The following is a 24,154-nucleotide window of genomic DNA, read 5'->3' as shown; positions in this document are numbered from 1 at the left end:
GAGCAGGGCGGTTACTTGCTGGTAGCAGCCACATCCTCCTGTCATATAGACGCCCCCTCCTCATGTTGATTGACAGGGCAGCGAGCGCTCTTGTTCTCTGGCTCGCCCTGTCTGCATTGAAAATCTGGCGCCTGCGCCGTACCTGTCTTCAGTCGGCGCAGGCGCCGGGTGTAGATGTGACGTCATCGGCGCAGGCGCATTGAGGATGGACAGGTACGGCGCAGGCGCCAGATTTTGAATGCAGACAGGGCAAGCCAGAGAACAAGCGCGTTCGCTGCCCTGTCAATCAACATGAGGAGGGGGCGTCTCCATGACAAGAGGATGCGGCTGCTACCAGCAAGTAACTGCCCTACTCGCTGGTAGACACGTAATTTGCATATGATAAAGTGATAGGAAGTGATAAAAAAATCGCATAAGGAGCGCTGTGTATTATCGGTACTTACAACTACAAGCGCTCGCCGAGAGGAGGGATGAGGCAGGCTGGGAGGATGGGTGCTGGCAGTGTGAGTCATACGTCACGCGCCTGCGCCGCCCACTTTATTAATGAAGCAGGCGGCGTGGGCGCATGACGTATGACTCACACTGCCAGCGCCTGTCCTCCCGGCCTGCCTCCCTCCTCTCGGCGAGCGCTTGTAGTTGTAAGTACCGGTAATACACAGCGCTCCTTATGCGATTATATACATACGGTAACCATTAACTATTAGAGATACGATTATACAGTGAGCGGGGCCCATGTAGTAGAATACAGTCACTGCACGGGCCCCGCTGTCATTATAAAAGCAGATGCCGGCCCCCGGCCCTTTGAGGGTGACCAAACTGCTGATGCGGCCCCCGATGAATTTGAGTTTGACACCCCTGCCTTAAGCCTTTTTGTCCTGGACATGCCATTCACTCCTGTGATTTTGGGTCTCCCTTAGTTGAGACTACATAATCCGATAGTGGACTGGGGCTCAGGTCAGATTTGCCGGTGGAGTACTGAATGCCTCACTCGGTGCATATGTCCTGAGTTGCCACTAGCCTCCACAGAAGTATTAAGTACATTACCCCAGCATTACCATCACTTCCAGGACATGTTCAGTCCACAGGGGGCTGATGTGTTACCTCCCCATAGGTCATATGATTGTCCCATAGATCTGTTGCCAGGTACCATGCTACCCCGGGGACATCTATATAATCTCACTGGGCTTGAGATTCAGGCCCAGCATGATTATATTAAAGAGAATCTCGAGAAGGGTTTTTATTCGTCCATCCACTTCCCCTACTAGAGCCGGGTTCTTCTTCGTGGAGAAGAAGGATGGAGGCTTGAGACCCTGCACCGACTTTTGCGCCCTCAATCGGATCACGGTGAAGAACTGGTACCCTCTGCCTCTGATTGACGATTTGTTTTCTCAGGTGGCAGGGGCCCGGATCTTCGCCAAACTCGATTTGAGGGGTGCATATAACTTGGTACGTGTCAGAGAAGCTGATGAATGGAAGACCGAATTCAACACCAGGGATGGGCATTATGAGTATTTCGTTATGCCTTTTGGTCTCTGTAATGGTCCTGCGGTCTTCCAGGAGTTGATCAATGATGTCCTCATGGATTTCTTAGGTAGATTTGTTGTTGTCTATTTAGAAGACATACTAATCTACTCGTCGGATCTGGTGTCTCATCGGAGACACGTGTGTCAGGTTTTCCAGAAACTGAGGGAGAACCGCCTCTTTGCCAAACTTGTGTATGTTTGAGGTAACGGAATTGCCTTTTCTGGGGTACATTATCTCAGAAAGGGGACTGGCTATGGATCCATAAAAACTTTCTGCTGTCTTGGATTGGCCTCGGCCTAAGGATCTGAAGGGACTGCAGCGTTTCTTAGGCTTTGCCAACTTCTACCGCAAGTTTGTTAAGAATTTCTCTGCGATAGTGGTACCTCTCAATAACCTCACTAAGAAGGGAGCTAATCCTTCAAAGTGGACGAGAGAGGCACACAGAGCCTTTGAAACGCTAAAGCAGGCCTTTTGCACTGCGCCAATCCTTACTCATCCAGACACTTCCCGACCTTTTGTCCTCAAGGTAGACGCCTACGAGGTTGGTGTTCGGGCAGTTCTTTCACAGTATTCTGGAGTCCCTGAGAGGTTACATCCCTGTGCCTTCTTCTCTCAGAAGCTTTGTCCAGCCGAGTGTAATTATGACATCGGCAATAGAGAACTTCTGGGAGTAAAATTGGCTTTTCAAGAGTGGAGACATTGGCTAGAGGGTGCGGAACATCCCATTACAGATTACACTGACCACAAAAATTTTGAGTACCTAGAGACTGCCAAGAGACTCAACTCCTGACAAGCTCGGTGGGCATTGTTTTTCGCCTCACGTATAAGCCAGGTTCTAAAAATGTGAAGGCAGATGCTCTGTCCTGCTGCTTCCATCCTGAGCTCTGAGCCAGAGACTATTCTTCCCACTAAATGTTTTCTGTCCGCACTAGGGACCGCAGAGGTAGTGGAGGACTTGTCCTCTCTTCTCGAGCCTTCACAGGCAGAGAGTCCGCCCATCAAGCCCAAGGGGCGATGGTTTGTACCAGTTAACTTTCGGTTACAGGTTATCCAACGGCTTCATGACTCCAAATCTGCAGGGCATCTGGGTGTTAAGAAAACACTTGCTCTTGTTAAACGTCACGTTTGGTGGCCCAGTATATCCGTGCATGTTAAGGCCTACATCCAGGCATGTAGTGTGTGCGCTCAATGTAAATCGTCTCGGTCCACCCCTTTTGGTTCTTTGCTCCCACTGCCCATTCCTCAGGTTCCATGGACTCACATCTCCATGGACTTCATCACAGATTTGCCAAGGTCCTCTTGAAGTACGACAATCTGGGTAGTGGTGGACCGTTTTAGTAAAATGGCCCATTTTATCCCACTTCCCGGATTGCCCTCTGCCAGCGAATTGGCATATCTGTTTTTGAATCATGTCCTTCGATTACACGGAGCGCTGGATGATATTGTTTCAGATAGAGGTGTTCAATTCATCTCTCGGTTCTGATGTTCTTTCTGCTCCCGGTTGGGTATAAATTTGTCTTTCTCTTCCGGTTTTCAACCAGAGACCAACAGATGGAGAGGACTAACCAGACCCTGGAGCAATATCTCCGGTGCTTCGTATCAGACTGCCAGGAGGAATGGTCCGCGCATCTACCCTTCGCAGAGGTGGCTTATAACAACTCTGAGCATGCTTCCACTAAGATGTCTCCATTCAGGTGCATGGGGGGCAGGATCCAAGGCTCTCTTCTCTGGCCGGGCCCTCCACTGATTAACCGGTGGTGGATCAATGGTTCGAAAAAGCTTCAGGGAAGTCACGGCACTCTCATACTTGAATCAAAACTTAGTGTCACGGATGTAGTAGCGGAGGACACCAAAAGACAACAGGACGGAAGGGAAAAGACACTAGGCCTCATCGCTAGGGAAGAAAAAGGGTCACCACCTATGAAACCCTGCTCCTGGCCCTAACTCCTATCCGTATGGGCACCTCTCGATGGTACAGATGCCCATACACAGGAACCTAGAAAACCCTGGTGGCCCTCAGATGCCCTAGACTTAATGACAGGGCAGAGACAACCCGCTCCTTCCCTGGTGAAGAAACCAGCGTCTCAATGAGGCCTAGTAAACAACAGAGGGGGGGGGGAATACAAAACACAACAAGCGGACACTGAACACTGAAGCTATCCAGAGCAAGGAGTGATGGGTGAAGTCAAACTAAATAGGGGGAGGTAAAGGTCACATAATCCACACCTGAACAGGAGGTGTGGACATACAAGCAACACACAAAGTGAAACCAAAAGATGCTGTCAGATCACTAATGAGCAGATAATCTTTCAGACCTTCTCAAACCTGTCACCGGTGTGACACTTAGTGTTTAATCACACCGAAAAATACAGCAACATTTCGACACACAGGTCTTTCTCAAGCTACATATGGTTTACAAGTGAACTTCAATACATACAGTATATAAGTGTATCATTCAATCCGGATTGCTTGAGGGGATGTCCCTCAGAAAGGTCAATCCCTCCCACGACATATTTACCCAATCATGTTCTTCAAGTGACAAAATTCAGCAGTATATCAATATAACAATCCCAGCTGTGAGAATCCACCCGGTAGTATGAGTGCGATAAGTGGCATCTCCCGCATGTCACTGCACATGCGCGAGTTATGGAATGAGATTCCCAATGGTCACAAGTTCGGCATATCGGTCACATGATCGGGAGTCCCGGAAACACGCAAATGCCCTCCACCGCATGACAGTATGTCAACCCCAGGTCCTGAATCAAACAAAATGTAATAAAGGACACTGTAAGACAGGAGATAAGTTCCATAATGGAAGAGGAATGAGGCGAATACTAGCAGTGCCGCTCACCCAACTCATGGATTACACCCGGAATCTTAGCATAATTCACACAAAATGCAGACCATGCCCCATGTATCAGCAACCCAGGAACCAGCCAAAAATGGATATCTTATACAGGTCCTTTTAAAAAAAATTAGCATATTGTGATAAAGTTCATTATTTTCTATAATGTACTGATAAACATTAGACTTTCATATATTTTAGATTCATTACACACCAACTGAAGTAGTTCAAGCCTTTTATTGTTTTAATATTGATGATTTTGGCATACAGCTCATGAAAACCCAAATTTCCTATCTCAAAAAATTTGCATATCATGAAAAGGTTCTCTAAACAAGCTATTAACCTAATCATCTGAATCAACTAATTAACTCTAAACACCTGCAAAAGATTCCTGAGGCTTTAAAAAACTCCCAGCCTGGTTCATTACTCAAAACCGCAATCATGGGTAAGACTGCCGACCTGACTGCTGTCCAGAAGGCCATCATTGACACCCTCAAGCAAGAGGATAAGACACAGAAAGAAATTTCTGAACGAATAGGCTGTTCCCCAAGTGGCAACTATGAGAGTGCCGTGACTTCCCTGAAGCTTTTTCTACATTTGCGGGATCCCTGAGGCCGGGATCTAATGCCACGAGCACCGCCGCCATATCACGGACTATTCATTCTAGTAAGTGGTGCTATCCTACTACTACATTTTTTAGGATCAATGGTTCGAGGATAGACGTCCCATTTGGTAGTTGGCACAACAGAAGAAATTTGCTGATCGTCATCGAACTGTAAAGCAAAAGTTTAAGGTGGGAGATCAGGTGTGGGTCTCCACCCGGAACATTCCGCTGCATCAGCCGTCTTCCAAGTTGGGTCCTCGATTCATTGGTCCATACCCGGTGACGCAGAAGATCAACCGAGTTACGTACAAGGTTGCTCTTCCACTGTCGATTCGAGGAGTGAACACCTTTCATGTATCACTTCTCAAATCGGTGGCCGACTCTGCCCCTTCATTCAAACTCCAACCCTGTTGGAGGTCCAAGGAGTGCCAGAGTTCGAGGTTAACAGGATTTTGGACTATCGTTTTGTCCAGAGGTCTCTCCAATACTTGGTAGACTGGAAGGGTTTTGGTCCAGAGGAAAGATGTTGGGTACCTGCTCGTCAAATGCATGTGGATGAGTTGGTGGCAGCCTTCCACCAGGATAATCCGGGGAAAGCTTGCTTGGAGTCTTCTGAGCCGCCTCCTCGAGGGGGAGTAATGTAAGATCCTCACCTGTCTCGCACTCCGGTGTGACCAAAAAGGGTCCTCGTGGAGCTCCGGGACAGGTTACGTGTGTCTCCATTGATACACCAGCTCCGACCCCTTTGCGAACCGACGCGGGGATGCGTTCGCATGTGCGCCGAAGGGCAAGACAGCATGGCTTTCGGAGACAGCTTGGCTGGGCTAGTGGCAGTACTCTGCGGCCGAGCTTGTCTCCAGTGCCTATTGGGAAAGAGCCTGTCGTGCATCCGCATTTTAAATTTGAAAACGATTTTGCAAGGAAATACACGGTCGTGCGTATGCGCTTCTTCTACACTTCGCCGACCAGCAAAGGGAATAGCACCTGGCCGTAAGTTCAAAGCAGATTAGGGGGCCAGCATTGGTCTAATTGACTAATGACCGACCAAAGCCTTATACACAGGTGTAGGGCAGGTTCATGACCTATGGGGAGTGGACACTTGGCGCCCTGGGATTTGTTAGCAGGCACATAAAAGGTGGCCTCCATAGTTATCCTTCCTTATCCAGGTGCAGGTCAGTACTGCTAGCTACTAACTGAAGTTTGCTGGGTCTCCGTCCGTTCCAGTGGGACCCAGGACCTGAGACTTTCCGTGACGCATCCGTTTACCTGGCAAGTTGCACAGAGACTTATGCATGGATCGGGACTACTCCTGGCTTTCCTTTGTTTTTTGTTTGCCTGATATTTGCCCAGTGAAGTTTAACTGGACTTTGTTTATTTTGTTAATAAACCCCTATGACTTTATCCTCACTGGTCTGTTTCGTTGGTGCCTTGCATTACACTAATTAGACCTTCTAAGGTCAACCTGTGCTCACGTAGGTCCGCACCACTACAAAGAAAACAAGATAACATCAAAGAAAAAGTAACTGACTAAATAACAAATATAAAAGGCCGATAAGAACATAGGTATGTGGAATATCTGCAACAGGGAAAAAACTACTGCTCATGCAAGCAGTGCAGAGGCTGAATCAGGGTCGTCCCCCTCCACTTAGGTTATAAAGGTCAATCTCGTGACCAATGTCCTGGTGAGGATGGACCCCATGTAGATGAGGATAAAGTCATGTTCGGTCCCGCTCTTCTCTTCCTAGCCGCCTGGGACCAAATCGGGGTGGCGGTGGGACGGCGGGTTCAATCTCCGAGTCCGACATTGCAGGTATAGGAAGTCCCAACGTCTCACAGAAAAGGTGCAGATCCGAGAAGGAGCATAGGGTTGCTGTCTTTCCCTGATGACGCGCTGACAAGGCAAATGGAAATCCCCATCGGTATGCTATTTGATGGTCTGGCAGCAATGTGAGAAGGGGCTGTAGATGTCTCGTTTTTTGCAGGGTAAGCCAGGAGAGGTCAGGGAAAAACTGCACTGGGGCTCCGTCGAATTCAAAATTACGTAGAGCCTGGACCTTTGTCATAATGGCCTCTTTGAGGGTGTAATCATGGACACAGCAGATTATGTCCCTGAGTCGAGTGGAGGTGCCCTTGGGTTGAGCGCTCTGTGGGATCTGGCCAATTTAATCTTGTGCGAGGGCGGCTCTCCAAGAATCATATTAAAGATAGCCTCCAAGGTGACAAAAAGGTCCTCATCCCCAGTTGTCTCCGGAAGACCCCGGACTCTGATATTATTTCTACGGCCCCTGTTGTCGAGGTCCTCCAGGTGTCGACCCGTTTCCCTGAGAGCTGAGATGTTACAGACTTGTGGAGGGTGGATATGTACTGTCTGGTGTCATCATGTGCGTTTTCAAGTGAGTCCACCCGGTCGAATGTGCTTAATGTCAGTGCGTATGCAATCTCTGCTCTACAGGCCCCCTTAACTTCAGATATGAGCATCCAAAAGTCCTCTTTTGTAGGGAATTAGCTGAGGTATTGTAACGAGACGCTGAGACGCTCACTCTCCTCAGCGCCGCCGGCGTCCCGTTTCTGTGCAGGAGCTGAGCGTGTCCTCGTCTCCTTGGTGATAGGGGGCGGGACAGACCGGCCACGCATGTCTCCTCCGTGCTGCCGGCGTCCCCAGTTCCCCCAGCAACCAGGCGAGGTCTGAGCACTCGGTGCTCAGCTGTACTTCCTGCTGCGGGTCATGTGACGCTAGCCACATCACATGACCCCATTTAGCTAGCATTTAATTTTAGGTTCCTGGCGATTTGTTGGATACCTGTATGCTTACCTGATCCTGTTCCCTGACGATCCTTTGCCTGCTCCTCCTGTACTGCGCATCCCTCCTGGTATTTTGACCTCAGCTTCCACCTGACTATTCTTTGCGGACTCCTGTTGTACTTCTCTACTCTCCTGGTATTTGATCCCGGCTTCTCCTGACCATTCTTTGCTTATCCCTCTGTACTGCGTAGCTCTCTTGGTTTTGACCGTTCACTATCCGTTATTTGTCTCGTCTGTCTTCCCTCCACATATTCTTAGTTAGGGACTGCCATCCAGTTGTCCCCTGTCATCAGGACTCGTGAGGCAAGTAGGCAGGGCCAGGGGTGAGGGTGGAGCGCAGTGGTCACTATCCTCCCCCCTGTGTGTGTGTGGACGTGACCGTTACAGGTATACTTCCCAGGAATGTGGGGATCAGGAGTGGCGGGAGAGGGTATAGCAGCTAGCGGAGGAAGGCTTGGGGAGCTAGCCCAGGTATCTGTGGGCAGGCTTGTACTGGCCCACAGGGGTACCGGGGAATCCCCCGATGGGTTCCTGAGCAAGATGGGCCCCTAGTATCCCACCCCCTGCACAAGTGACACATAACACATTAGATTTACTGCACTACATACATATATTCAATGTGCAGCCCCTCAACCAGCCTGTGCTCATATAAAAAACTTGTTTATTATATTTGAATGTATCCGTACGGTGGGCACCCAAAATAAATTTTACTGGTGGGCCCTAGGTACCCCAGTCCGACACTGTCTGTGGGGGATGGAGAGCTGCTGTGTTCAATAGTGAGGAGATATCCCCTTACCTGGCCATTAATGACAGTAGCCACACGGACATATCGCTGATATAGTAGGACTTTACACCCACTCTAGGCGAAGAGCATGTGACTCTGTAGTGCATCTTTGGTACACACCACTGGAATATCTCTGTATGTACAGTGAATGGTGGTAGTATAATTTTACTAGGGGAACCTGGCCAAAGCAGAGAAGTTGTACCTTAGTGTGCATATATAGGTATTGCTAAAATCCATAAGCATACCTCCTGCTCTGACCATGTTTAGTGCTGACTAGACTGAACACATACCATAGTCTTATTCAGAAACTACTCCCGATCTGCCTGTCTTTCTTGGTGATTTTAGTAAGGCAATACAACCTGAGTGATTTTACTATAAAAGTTTTCAATAAATATTTATTTTGTTATTTTTAACTGTCCATCTAGGCACTGAAACTGTTATATATATGTATGGTTTAATCCCATATTCTAAGTAAACCAGGCACACCTTATTTGCCCATAATTTTCCATAATTTTTCTATAATGGTTCTATTAAAAAGCTGGTCCACTGTACCATAATTTTGTTCTTTCTGGTAGGATTTTTGTCCCTTAATCCATAAAGAGAAATGTAGTGGGGACACATTGGCCTTATATAAGGAACTTTGTCTCTGGAATGAAATTTTGCTTTAAATGTAGCATAATTGAATACATTCTTCTGTATAATTTTGTCTGGCAGCAATGTTTAAAAAAATACAAGGTTCCACCGAGATTTGAACTCGGATCGCTGGATTCAAAGTCCAGAGTGCTAACCATTACACCATGGAACCTCTTTTGACAAAGTACTGTGCTAATCTTGTCTAAGAACAAGTTTAGATCAGGATTGGGTGGAGTAGCAAAGCACAAGTCAGAAGTAATTATAGATCTGAACATATTTGCAGGTAATTTTTGGGACTTACAAGAATTACCTCAGAAAATGAAATCTTAAAGGAGTTGTCCCATACTTACCCCTTGGACCCATACCCCTGCTCCTCTGCCTCCCTATGGTCATATGCCACATACTGCTGAGGCCAGTGACTGGCTATAAAAGTCATGTCTGTATACAGTATGGGCACATCACCACTGCAGTCAGGTAAATGAAGAGCGGAAGGAGGCAGAGGAGTGGTGGTGCTTGAAGCAGCATGGTGATGGTGATGGTCAATCTGGTGACCAATGCCCTGGTGAGGATGGACCCGTATAGATGAGGATGAAGTTGTGTTCGGTCCCGCTCTTCTCTTTAGCCGCCTGGGACAAAATCCGGGGTGGCAGTGGGACAGGGGGTTCAATCTCCCAGTCCGACATTGCAGGTATAGAAAGTCCCAGCGTCTCACAAAAGAGGTGCAGATCCGAGAAGGAGCATATGGTTGCTGTCTTTCCCTGATGACGCGCTGACAAGGCAAATGGAAATCCCCATCAGTATGCTATTTGACGGTCTAGCAGCAATGTGAGGAGGGCCTGTAGATGTCTAGTTTTTTGCAGGGAAAGCCAGGAGAGGTCAGGGAAAAACTGCACTGGGGCTCCGTAGAATTAAAAATTACGTAGAGCCCGGACCTTTGTCATAATGGCCTCTTTGAGGGTGTAATCATGGACACAGCAGATTATGTCCCTGAGCCGAGTGGAGGTGCCCTTGGGTTGAGCGCTCTGTGGGATCTGGCCAATTTAATCTTGTGCGAGGGCGGCTCACCAAGAATCATATTAAAGATAGCCTCCAAGGTGACAAAAAGGTCCTCATCCCCAGTTGTATTTCTACGGCCCCTGTTGTCGAGGTCCTCCAGGTTTCGACCCGTTTCCCTGAGAGCTGTGATGTTACAGACTTGTGGAGGGTGGATATGTACTGTCTGGTGTCATCATGTGCGTTTTCAAGTGAGTCCACCCGGTCGAATGTGCTTAATGTCAGTATGGATGGCGGCAATCTCTGCTCTACAGGCCCCCTTAACTTCAGATATGAGCATCCAAAAGTCCTCTTTTGTAGGGAATTGGCTGAGGTATACTTCCCAGGAATGTGGGGGATCAGGAGTGGCGGGAGAGGGTATAGCAGCTAGCGGAGGAGGGCTTGGGGAGCTAGCCCAGGTATCTGTGGGGGATGGAGAGCTGCTGTGTTCAATAGTGAGGGGATATCCCCTCACCTGGCCAATAATGACAGTAGCTACACGGACATATCGCTGATATAGTAGGACTTTACACCCACTCTAGGCGAAGAGCATGTGCATCTTTGGTACACACCACTGGAATATCTCTGTATGTCCAGTGAATGGTGCTAGTATAATTTTATTAAGGGAACCTGGTCAAAGCAGAGAAGTTGTACCTTAGTGTGCATATATAGGTATTGCTAAAATCCATAAGCATACCTCCTGCTCTGACCATGTTTAGTGCTGACTAGACTGAATACATACCATAGTCTTATTCAGAAACTACTCCCGATCTGCCTGTCTTTCTTGGTGATTTTAGTAAGGCAATACAAGCTGAGCGATTTTACTATAAAAGTTTTCAATAAAGATTTATTTTGTTATTTTTAACCGTCCGTCTAGGCAATGAAACTATTATATATAGGTATGGTTTAATCCCATATTCTCAGTAAACCAGGCACACCTTATTTGCCCATCATTTTTCTATAATGGTTCTATTAAAAAGCTGGTCCACTGTACCATAATTTTGTTCTTTCTGGAAAGATTTTTGTCCCTTAATCCATAATTTTATTTTTTTTTTTACCCCCTCTCATTTGTCAGTGACTTGAGTTGAACTTTATTGCATCGCTAGAGGGGGGCAATTGATCATTCCTTGCTAGTGATGTCCAGTTCATGAACGAATCATTCATTTGAATTGATTCAGTTCACTGAACCGATCCGTGTGAAGCCGCTCAGTCTGAGTCAGTGAGTCACACAGCACACAATAGCAGAGCCGCTGGCAGCAGGGAGGGACTCGGGAGGAGTGTAAACTGATCCTAGAGTGGAAGCTGCTTCTGCCAGTCACTCCCCTCCCCGCCCACCAACCAATCAGAGCTGAGTCAGTGAGTCACAGCACACAATAGCGGAGCCGCTGGCAGCAGGGAGGGACTCGGGAGGAGTGTAATCTGATCCTAGAGTGGAAGCTGCTTCTGCCAGCCCCTCCCCTCCCCGCCCACCAACCAATCAGAGCTGAGGCAAGGCAAGCACTAGCTGCTCTGAGTCACACACTGTACAGGGAGTCTAAGAAAGAATCGGATGAGTCACAGGTTAAAGGGTTTCTACCACATCGTTTTGACATAATTAGCTATCAGACACTAGCGATCCGCTAGTGTCTGCTCTACCAAACAATGCTATTATAATAGCTTTTTGTGCAGCCGTTTCCATAAAAAATGAACATTTATTGATATGCTAATAAGCCTCTAGGTGCTATGAGGGGGCGTCTTTTCAGCACCTAGAGGCTCAGTCTACCTTCACAAAATGCCGCCCAGCGCGTCCCTCCAGCACGCCCATCTCCTCTGGAATGTGATCCTACCTCTGTCTTCGGTGCATCTGTCTTCGGCGCAGGCGCAGTGAATGTCTGACCGCTGCCTGCACAGACATCTCGGTCATCGGCGCAGGCGCAGTGGAGATGTCTGTGCAGGGAGCGGTCAGACATTCACTGCGCCTGCGCCGATGACCGAGATGTCTGTGCAGGCAGCGGTCAGACATTTACTGCGCCGAAGACAGACGCGCACGGCGCAGGCGCGAGAATTTGTCCACTGACTCAGAAGTAGGATAGCATTCCAGAGGAGATGGGCGTGCTGGAGGGACGCGCTGGGCGGCATTTGTGAAGGTAGACTGAGCCTCTAGGTGCTGAAAAGACGCCCCCATAGCACCTAGAGGCTCATTAGCATATCAATAAAAGTTCGTTTTTTATGGAAACGGCTGCACAAAAAGCTATTATAATATATAAAAGCTATTATATTAGGATTGTTTGGTAGAGGAGACACTAGAGGATCGCTAGTGTCTGATAGCTAATTATGTCAAAACGATGTGGTAGAAACCCTTTAAAAGAATCTAAAGATCCGACTTAGTTAGAGACTCATTCGATTCTTTGAGTTAAAAGAGCCGTGAGTCACCAGAACAGTTTACACTGAGGCTGATGCTTTTGCAGCAGTGATAAGATTAAGGGACAGGAGCAGAGAGATAAGAGAAGTGACAGATGACTGTGAAGACCACCCAATCTGGTGCTTAGAAGCCATGAGATTTTAAGGCTACTTTCAAACTAGCGGCAGGACGGATCCGACAGGCTGTTCACCCTGTCAGATCCGTCCTGCCGTTATTTTGCCGGACCACCGCTCCGTCCTCATTGACTATAATGGGGACGGGGGTGGAGCTCTGGCCCAGCACGGCAGTGCATAGCGAAAGGCCGCCGGACTAAAAGTACTGCATGTCCAACTTGTTGTGTGGTCTTTGCTCAGGGGTAAAATGCAAAGCTGTTTTCTGGATTATCCCATAGGGCCATGATCCTCCATAATTGTTATTAACCCCTCCCTTGCCAGCCCACCCAGCCCTATTTAGCTTTGTGTTCAGCTTTGAAAAAAATGTTTAGGCCATGAAGGGGTTAATTAAGTGTTGGAGGGGGTGGGGGGTGTTATTGTGCATATTGTGTTTGGGATCCATTTAACAAGTTTGACCAGTTGGGTTTGAGAGTGGTTGAGTGTCATCCACATATCCCCATAACAGTGTGTCATCCACAGATCCCCCCATAACAGTGTGTCCTCCACAGATCCCCCATAACAGTGTCATCCACAGATCCCCATAACAGTGTGTCATCCACAGATCCCCATAACAGTGTCATCCACAGATTCCTCATAACAGTGTGTCATCCACAGATTCCCCCATAACAGTGTTCGTCATCCATAGATTCCCCCATAACAGTGTTCGTCATCCACAGATCCCCCATAACAGTGTCATCCACAGATCCCCCATAACAGTGTGTCATCCACAGATCCCCCCCATAACAGTGTGTCATCCACAGATCCCCCCATAACAGTGTCATCCAGAGATTCCTCATAACAGTGTGTCATCCACAGATTCCCCCATAACAGTGTGTCATCCACAGATTCCCCCATAACAGTGTTCGTCATCCACAGATCCCCCATAACAGTGTCATCCACAGATCCCCCATAACAGTGTGTCATCCACAGATTCCCCCATAATAGTGTGTCATCCACAGATCCCCCCATAACAGTGTGTCATCCACAGATCCCCCATAACAGTGTCATCCACAGATCCCCCATAACAGTGTGTCCTCCACAGATCCCCCATAACAGTGTCATCCACAGATCCCCCATAACAGTGTGTCCTCCACAGATCCCCCATAACAGTGTCATCCACAGATCCCCATAACAGTGTGTCATCCACAGATCCCCATAACAGTGTCATCCACAGATTCCTCAAACCAGTGTGTCATCCACAGATTCCCCCATAACAGTGTGTCATCCACAGATTCCCCCATAACAGTGTTCGTCATCCACAGATCCCCCATAACAGTGTCATCCACAGATCCCCCATAACAGTGTCATCCACAGATTCCCCCATAACAGTGTCATCCACAGATCCCCCATAACAGTGTCATCCACAGATCCTCCCATAACAGTGTGTCATCCACAGATCCCCCATAACAGTGTGTCATCCACAGATTCCCCCATAACAGTGTGTCATCCACAGATCCCCCATAACAGTGTGTCATCCACAGATCCCCCATAACAGTGTGTCATCCACAGATTCCCCCATAACAGTGTGTCATCCACAGATTCCCCCATAACAGTGTGCCATCCACAGATCCCCCCATAAGTGTGTCATCCACAGATTCCCCCATAACAGTGTGTCATCCACAGATTCCCCCATAACAGTGTGTCATCCACAGATTCCCCCATAACAGTGTCATCCACAGATCCTCCCATAACAGTGTGTCATCCACAGATCCCCCATAACAGTGTGTCATCCACAGATCCCCCATAACAGTGTGTCATCCACAGATTCCCCCATAACAGTGTGTCATCCACAGATCCCCCATAACAGTGTGTCATCCACAGATCCCCCATAACAGTGTGTCATCCACAGATTCCCCCATAACAGTGTGTCATCCACAGATTCCCCCATAACAGTGTGCCATCCACAGATCCCCCCATAAGTGTGTCATCCACAGATTCCCCCCATAACAGTAAGTCATCCACAGATCCCCCCATAACAGTAAGTCCTCCACAGATTCCCCCCATAACAGTAAGTCATCCACAGATTCCCCCATAACACTGTAACAGTAAACCTTGTGCTTTTAAGGTGTTTTTTCTTAAATGTGCCAGGGGAAGATTGCTGGGCAGATTAGAACAGGTAGTGTAGTTAGTGTTAGTGTAGGGACCTGCTTAAAAGAGTCTACCTTGTCGTGGTAGCAGGCTTCATATTATTTGGTCAAAAATGAATTCCTTACAGAAATCGCTGATTATCACTTTTTACTGTCTTTGTAGTTGTAAAAAAATTATGAAATTGGGGGTAGGTCCTTGGGGGTGGAGGGGAGGTGGAGTCAGGACGGATTCTAAAGGGGCGGGGTAGAAGGGGGGGCCCAGGCCTTGAGCTGTGTAAGGGGCCCCAAAATTTCTGATGGCAGCCCTGTGGGCACATCACCACTGCAGTCAGGTAAATGAAGAGCGAAAGGAGGCAGAGGAGTGGTGGTGCTTGAAGCAGCATGGTGATGTTTATGGTCAATCTGGTGACCAATGATCTCCCAGTCCGACATTGCAGGTATAGGAAGTCCCAGCTTCTCACAAAAGAGGTGCAGATCCGAGAAGGAGCATAGGGTTGCTGTGTTTTCCTGATGACGCGCTGACAAGGCAAATGGAAATTCCCATCGGTATGCTATTTGACGGTCTGGCAGCAATGTAAAGAGGGGCTGTAGGTGTCTCGTTTTTTGCAGGGTAAGCCAGGAGAGGTCAGGGAAAAACTTCACTGGGGCTCCGTCTAATTCAAAATTACGTAGAGCCTGGACCTTTGTCATAATGGCCTCTTTGAGGGTGTAATCATGGACACAGCAGATTATGTCCCTGAGCCGAGTGGAGGTGCCCTTGGGTTGGGCGCTCTGTGGGATCTGGCCAATTTAATCTTGTGCGAGGGTGGCTCTCCAAGAATCATATTAAAGATAGCCTCCAAGGTGACAAAAAGGTCCTCATCCCCAGTTGCCTCCGGAAGACCCCAGACTCTGATATTATTTCTACGGCCCCTGTTGTCGAGGTCCTTCAGGTGTCGACCCATTTCCCTGAGAGCTGAGATGTTACAGACTTGTGGAGGGTGGATATGTACTGTCTGGTGTCATCATGTGCGTTTTCAAGTGAGTCCACCCGGTCGAATGTGCTTAATGTCAGTGCGGATGCAATCTCTGCTCTACAGGCCCCCTTAACTTCAGATATGAGCATCCAAAAGTCCTCTTTTGTAGGGAATTGGCTGAGGTATTGTAACGAGACGCTGAGGCGCTCACTCTCCTCAGCGCCGCCGGCGTCCCATTTCTGTGCAGGAGCTGAGCGCGTCCTCGTCTCCTTGGTGATAGGGGCGGGACAGACCGGCCGCGCATGTCTCCTCCGTGCCGCCGGCGTCCCCAGTTCCCCCAGCAACCAGGCGAGGTCTGAGCACCGAGCTGGGCACTCGGTGCTCAGCTGTACTTCCTGCTGCGGGTCATGTGACGCTGGCCACATCACATGACCCCAGTTAGCTAGTATTTAACAGGCAGCCTGCTGGCCACAGGTTGCCTGTTAATTTTAGGTTCCTGGCGATTTGTTGGATACCTGTATGCTTACCTGATCCTGTTCCCTGGCGATCATTTGCCTGCTCCTCCTGTACTGCGCATCCCTCCTGGTATTTTGACCTCAGCTTCCACCTGACTATTCTTTGCGGACTCCTGTTGTACTTCTCTACTCTCCTGGTATTTGACCCCGGCTTCTCCTGACCATTCTTTGCTTATCCCTCTGTACTGTGTAGCTCTCTTGGTTTTGACCGTTCACTATCCGTTATTTGTCTCGTCAGTCTTCCCTGCACATATTCTAAGTTAGGGACTGCCATCCAGTTGTCCCCTGTCATAAGGACTCGTGATGCAAGTAGGCAGGGTCAGGGGTGAGGGTAGAGCGCAGTGGTCACTATCCTCCCCCCTGTGTGTGTGTGGACGTGACCGTTACAGGTATACTTCCCAGGAATGTGGGGATCAGGAGTGGCGGGATAGGGTATAGCAGCTAGCGGAGGAAGACTTGGGGAGCTAGCCCAGGTATCTGTGGGCAGGCTTGGACTGGCCCACAGGGGTACAGGGGAATCCCCCGGTGGGTTCCTGAGCAAGATGGGCCCCTAGTATCCCACCCCCTGCACAAGTGACACATAACACATTAGATTTACTGCACTACATACATATATTCAATGTGCAGCCCCTCAACCAGCCTGTGCTCATATAAAAAACTTGTTTATTATATTTGAATGTATCCGTACGGTGGGCACCCAAAATAAATTTTACAGGTGGGCCCTAGGTACCCCAGTCCGACACTGTCTGTGGGGGATGGAGAGCTGCTGCGTTCAATAGTGAGGAGATATCCCCTCACCTGGCCATTAATGACAGTAGCCACACGGACATATCGCTGATATAGTAGGACTTTACACCCACTCTAGGCGAAGAGCATGTGACTCTGTAGTGCATCTTTGGTACACACCACTGGAATATCTCTGTATGTACAGTGAATGGTGGTAGTATAATTTTACTAGGGGAACCTGGCCAAAGCAGAGAAGTTGTACCTTAGGGTGCATATATAGGTATTGCTAAAATCCATAAGCATACCTCCTGCTCTGACCATGTTTAGTGCTGAGTAAATCATAGTAAAAAATGCGTATAGCAGCACAACGAAAAATTAAAGTCTTATCTTGTGGTGGTGCCAGCCGTGTTGGGAGCCAGTCAGAAGTTCCCCCTTGGATGCGTCATATAGAAGAAACCGCAGCACTCTCCTGTCTTCAATTCAGTGGAATTTATTTCACCAGCAAAAAAATGCGACGTTTCAACCGTCAAGGTCTTTCTCAAGCAACATGTTGCTTGAGAAAGACCTTGACGGTCGAAACGTCGCATTTTTTTGCTGGTGAAATAAATTCCACTGAATTGAAGACAGGAGAGTGCTGCGGTTTCTTCTATATGACGCATGTTTAGTGCTGTCTAGACTGAACACATACCATAGTCTTATTCAGAAACTACTCCCGATCTGCCACATCTTGGTGATTTTAGTAAGGCAATACAACCTGAGTGATTTTACTATAAAAGTTTTCAATAAAGATTTATTTTGTTACTTTTAACCGTCCATCTAGGCACTGAAGCTGTTTAGGTATGGTTTAATCCCACATTCTCAGTAAACCAAGCACACCTTATTTGCCCATAATTTTCCATAATTTTTCTATAATGGTTCTATTAAAAAGCTGGTCCACTGTACCATAATTTTGTTCTTTCTGGTAAGATTTTTGTCCCTTAATCCATGAAGAGAAATGTAGTGGGGACACATTGGCCTTATATAAGGAACTTTGTCTCTGTAATTAAAATTTTGCTTTAAATGTAGCATAATTGAATACATTCTTCTGTATAATTTTGTCTGGCAGCATGATATAAAAAATACAAGGTTCCACCGAGATTTGAACTCGGATCGCTGGATTCAAAGTCCAGAGTGCTAACCATTACACCATGGAACCTCTTTTGACAAAGTACTGTGCTAATCTTGTCTAAGAACAAGTTTAGATCAGGATTGGGTGGAGTACCAAAGCACAAGTCAGAAGTAATTATAGATCTGAACATATTTGCAGGTAATTTTTGGGACTTACAAGAATTACCTCAGAAAATGAAATCTTAAAGGAGTTGTCCCATGCTTACCCCTTGGACCCATACGCTGCTCCTCTGCCTCCCTATGGTCGTATGCCACATACTGCTGAGGCCAGTGACTGCTGAGGCCAGTGACTAAAATAATAGATGGAGGACATCGCTTCTCTAGACATCGCTTATCTAGACTTTAGTAAGGCTTTTGATACTGTCCCACATAGAAGGCTTATCAATAAAGTGCAGTCTTTGGGCTTGGACTCCCATATTGTTGAATGGATTAGGCAGTGGCTGAGGGACAGGCAACAGAGGGTTGTAGTCAATGGAGTATAATCAGACCAAGGTCTTGTTACCAGTGGGGTACCTCAGGGATCTGTTCTGGGACCCATATTGTTTAATATCTTTATCAGCGAAATTGCAGAAGGCCTCAATGTTAATGTGTGTCTTTTTGCTGATGACACAAAGATTTGTAACAGGGTTGATGTTCCTGGAGGGATACACCAAATGGAAAAGGACTTAGGAAAACTAGATGAATGGTCAAAAATCTGGCAACTAAAATTTAATGCTGATAAGTGCAAGATAATGCACCTGGGACGTAAAAACCCAGGAGCAGAATATAAAATCAGTGATGCAGTCCTAACCTCAGTATCTGAGGAAAGGGATTTAGGGGTCATTATTTCAGAAGACTTAAAGGTAGGCAGACAATGTCACAGAGCAGCAGGAAATGCTAGCAGAATGCTCGGGTGTATAGGGAGAGGAATTACCAGTAGAAAGAGGGAGGTGCTCATGCCGCTCTACAGAGCACTAGTGAGACCTCATTTGGAGTATTGTGCTCAGTACTGGAGACCATACCTACAGAAGGATATTGATACTCTGGAGAGAGTTCAGAGAAGAGCTACTAAACTGGTACATGGATTGCAGGATAAAACTTACCAGGAAATATTAAAGGACCTTAACATGTATAGCTTGGAAGAAAGACGAGACAGAGGGGAGATGATAGAAACTTTTAAATACATAAAGGGAATCAACAAGGTAAAAGAGGAGAGAATATTTAAAAGATGAAAAACTGCTACAAGAGGACATAGTTTTAAATTAGAGGGGCAAAGGTTTAAAAGTAATATCAGGTAGTATTACTTTACTGAGAGAGTAGTGGATGCATGGAATTGCCTTCCTGCAGAAGTGGTAGCTGCAAATACAGCGGAGGAATTTAACCATGCATGGGATAGGCATAAGGCCATCCTTCATATAAGATAGGGCCAGGGGCTGTCCATAGTATTTAGTATATTGGGCAGACTAGATGGGCCAAATGGTTCTTATCTGCCGACACATTCTATGTTCTATGTTCCTATGTCATGTATGTATACAGTATGGGCACATCACCACTGCAGTTAGGTAAATGAAGAGTGGAAGGATGCAGAGAAGTGGTGGTGCTTGAAGCAGCATGGTGATGGTGATGGTCAATCTGGTGACCAATGCCCTGGTGAGGATGGACCCCGTGTAGATGAGGATGAAGTCGTGTTCGGTCCCCCTCTTCTCTTTAGCCGCCTGGGACCAAATCCGGGGCTGCGGTGGGACAGGGGGTTCAATCTCCCAGTCCGACATTGCAGGTATAGGAAGTCCCAGCGTCTCACAAAAGAGGTGCAGATCCGAGAAGGAGCATAGGGTTGCTGTCTTTCCCTGATGACGCTCTGACAAGGCAAATGGAAATCCCCATCGGTATGCTATTTGACGGTCTAGCAGCAATGTGAGGAGGGCCTGTAGATGTGTAGTTTTTTGCAGGGTAAGCAAGGAGAGGTCAGGGAAAAACTGCACTGGGGCTCCGTCGAATTCAAAATTATGTAGAGCCCGGACCTTTGTCATAATGGCCTCTTTGAGGGTGTAATAATGGACACAGCAGATTATGTCCCTGAGCCGAGTGGAGGTGCCATTGGGTTGAGCGCTCTGTGGGATCTGGCCAATTTAATCTTGTGCGAGGGCGGCTCTCCAAGAATCATATTAAAGATAGCCTCCAAGGTGACAAAAAGGTCCTCATCCCCAGTTGCCTCCGGAAGACCCCAGACTCTGATATTATTTCTACGGCCCCTGTTGTCGAGGTCCTCCAGGTTTCGACCCGTTTCCCTGAGAGCTGTGATGTTACAGACTTGTGGAGGGGGAAATGCACTGTCTGGTGTCATCATATGCGTTTTCAAGTGAGTCCACCCGGTCGAATGTGCTTAATGTCAGTATGGATGGCGGCAATCTCTGCTCTACAGGCCCCCTTAACTTCAGATATGAGCATCCAAAAGTCCTCTTTTGTAGGGAATTGGCTGAGGTATACTTCCCAGGAATGTGGGGGATCAGGAGTAGAGGGAGAGGGTATTTCAGCTAGCAGAGGAGGGCTTGGGGAGCTAGCCCAGGTATCTGTGGGGGATGGAGAGCTGCTGCGTTCAATAGTGAGGGGATATCCCCTCACCTGGCCAGTAATGACAGTAGCCACACGGACATATCGCTGATATAGTAGGACTTTACACCCACTCTAGGCGAAGAGCATGTGCATCTTTGGTACACACCACTGGAATATCTCTGTATGTCCAGTGAATGGTGGTAGTATAATTTTATTAAGGGAACCTGGCCAAAGCAGAGAAGTTGTACTTTAGTGTGCATATATAGGTATTGCTAAAATCCATAAGCATACCTCCTGCTCTGACCATGTTTAGTGCTGACTAGACTGAACACATACCATAGTCTTATTCAGAAACTACTCCCGATCTGCCTGTCTTTCTTGGTGATTTTAGTAAGGCAATACAAGCTGAGCGATTTTACTATAAAAGTTTTCAATAAAGATTTATTTTGTTATTTTTAACCGTCCATCTAGGCAATGAAACTTTTATATATAGGTATGGTTTAATCCTATATTCTCAGTAAACCAGGCACACCTTATTTGCCCATAATTTTCCATCATTTTTCTATAATGGTTCTATTAAAAAGCTGGTTCACTTTACCATAATTTTGTTCTTTCTGGAAAGATTTTTGTCCCTTAATCCATAAAAAGAAATGTAGTGGGGACACATTGGCCTTATATAAGGAACTTTGTCTCTGGAATGAAATTTTGCTTTAAATGTAGCATAATTGAATACATTCTTCTGTATAATTTTGTCTGGCAGCATGATATAAAAAATATAAGGTTCCACCGAGATTTGAACTTGGATCGCTGGATTCAAAGTCCAGAGTGCTAACCATTACACCATGGAACCTCTTTTGACAAAGTACTGTGCTAATCTTGTCTAAGAACACGTTTAGATCAGGATTGGGTGGAGTAGCAAAGCACAAGTCAGAAGTAATTATAGATCTGAACATATTTGCAGGTAATTTTTGGGACTTACAAGAATTACCTCAGAAAATGAAATCTTAAAGAAGTTGTTCCATAATTACCCCTTGGACCCATACCCCTGCTCCTCTGTCTCCCTATGGTCGTATGCCACATACTGCTGAGGCCAGTGACTGGCTATAAAAGTCATGTATGTATACAGTATGGGCACATCACCACTGCAGTCAGGTAAATGAAGAGCGGAAGGAGGCAGAGGAGTGGTGGTGCTTGAAGCAGCATGGTGATGGTCAATCTGCTGACCAATGCCCTGGTGAGGATGGACCCTGTGTAGATGAGGATGAAGTCGTGTTCGGTCCCGCTCTTCTCTTTAGCCGCCTGGGACCAAATCCGGGGCTGCGGTGCGACAGGGGGTTCAATCTCCCTGTCCGACATTGCAGGTATAGGAAGTCCCAGCGTCTCACAAAAGAGGTGCAGATCCGAGAAGGAGCATAGGGTTGCTGTCTTTCCCTAATGACGCGCTGACAAGGCGGCCATTATATTAATAACAAAGAGGGGGACATTATATTAATAATAAATAGGTGGCCAATACATTAGTATTAATGTAATGTCCCCTTCTTTGTTATTAATGTAATGGCCCCCTCTTTATTATTAATGTAATGGCCCCCTCTTTATTATTAATATAATGGCCCCCTCTTTATTATTAATTTAATGACCCCCTCTTTATTATTAATGTAATGACCCCCTCCTTATTATTAATGTACTGGCCCCCTCTTTATTATTAATATAATGGCCCCCTCTTTAATAACAAAGAGGGGGCCATTATATTAATAATAAAGAGGGGGCCATTATATTAATAATAAAGAGGGGGACATTATATTAATAATAAAGCGGGGACATTATATTAATAATACAGAGGGGGCCATTATATTAATAATAAAGAGGGGGCTATTATAATATACAGGGGAAATAATATTATGAGGAATGGGGGACTATCTGTCTGGCTCTAGCACAGTATTGGGGGGCAGCAGGATGAGTTGTTGAGACACCAGGAAGGAGAGGATGAGAGTAAAGTGAGGAACCTAAAAAAAATTCTGTGAAACTCTGCAGAGACGAGAAGCGGCTGAAAGAAAGTATCATGGCGGTCTTATCTCTGAATGAAGACGTCGAGGAGAGTCTACATCACAGTAGACGTCACTGGATGTAACAGGTATGGGGCGGTATTATACTGTAATAATAATGTCCATGCATATATCTGTTTCACGGTAGGGTTGGGGGAGGAGATTGAGAATTTGGCCCACCCTGCTGCATCCTGGCCCCAGACTTCAGGTCACACTGTGCGTGTTCTGAATTCTGGGGGCTCACACCCATCTACTACATTATCTGTACTCAGAGTTATCACTGTGTTATCTGTGGTGTTACATAGGACTGCTAGTGATCTACTACAGTATCTGTTAAAAGGGGCGTGCCTGGGGTAGGGGGGGGCGCAATTTTTGGCTTGCCCCGGGTGCTGGCAACCCACGCTACGCCACTGGTGGTTTCTATCATGTAAGCTTCACAAAGTGACTTCAGACCTGAACTGGTCCTTAAAAAGTTGGTTTTTGAAAATCTCTGAGAAATGTCAAGATTTACTTCTAAACTTCTAAGCCTTGTAACATACGCAAAAAATAAAATATCATTCCCAAAATGATCCAAACATGAAATAGACATATGGGGAATGTAAAGTAATAACTATTTTTGGAGGTATTACTATGTATTATAGAAGTAGAGAAATTGAAACTTAAAAATGTGCAAATTTTTCCCAATTTTTGGTAAATTTGGTATTTATTTATAAATAAAAATGATTTTTTTTTTTACTCCATTTTACCAGTGTCATGAAGTACAATATGTGACGAAAAAACAGTCTCAGAATGGCCTGGATAAGTCAAAGTGTTTTAAAGTTATCACCACATATAAAGTGACACTGGTCAGATTTGCAAAAAATGGCCTGGTCCTTAATGTGAAAATGAGTCCTTAAGGGGTTAATCCATAAGGAGAAATGTAGTGGGGACACATTGGCCTTATATAAGGAACTTTGCCTCTGTAATGAAATTTTGCTTTAAATGTAGCATAATTGAATACATTCTTCTGTATAATTTTGTCTGCCAGCATGATATAAAAAACACAAGGTTCCACCGAGATTTGAACTCGGACCGCTGGATTCAGAGTCCAGAGTGCTAACCATTACACCATGGAACCTCTTTTGACAAAGCACTGTGCTAATCTTGTCTAAGAACACGTTTAGATCAGGATTGGGTGGAGTAGCAAAGCACAAGTCAGAAGTAATTATAGATCTAAACATATTTGCAGGTAATTTTTGGGACTTACAAGAATTACCTCAGAAAATGAAATCTTAAAGGAGTTGTTCCATAATTACCCCTTGGACCCATACCCCTGCTCCTCTGCCTCCCTATGGTCGTATGCCACATACTGC

At 46.6% G+C, this 24,154-nt stretch overlaps 4 non-coding genes across 4 annotated transcripts; all 4 read right to left on the bottom strand.

Moving 5' to 3' along the window:
* Positions 1–9,292: 9,292 nt before the first annotated feature.
* Positions 9,293–9,364, bottom strand: TRNAQ-UUG. Its single transcript has one exon. It is a non-coding gene; the product is annotated as a tRNA-Gln (tRNA).
* An 8,820-nt stretch (positions 9,365–18,184) lies between these two features.
* TRNAQ-UUG lies at positions 18,185–18,256 on the bottom strand. Its single transcript has one exon. It is a non-coding gene; the product is annotated as a tRNA-Gln (tRNA).
* A 3,282-nt stretch (positions 18,257–21,538) lies between these two features.
* Positions 21,539–21,610, bottom strand: TRNAQ-UUG. The gene has a single exon. It is a non-coding gene; the product is annotated as a tRNA-Gln (tRNA).
* A 2,237-nt stretch (positions 21,611–23,847) lies between these two features.
* On the bottom strand, positions 23,848–23,919 carry TRNAQ-CUG. The gene has a single exon. It is a non-coding gene; the product is annotated as a tRNA-Gln (tRNA).
* Positions 23,920–24,154: the final 235 nt, after the last annotated feature.

The sequence above is a fragment of the Bufo gargarizans genome, chromosome 1 (genome assembly GCF_014858855.1).
Source record: "Bufo gargarizans isolate SCDJY-AF-19 chromosome 1, ASM1485885v1, whole genome shotgun sequence".
NCBI lineage: Eukaryota > Metazoa > Chordata > Amphibia > Anura > Bufonidae > Bufo > Bufo gargarizans.
Note: the sequence above shows the minus strand (reverse complement) of the source record. Positions and strands in the feature narration are given on the sequence as shown.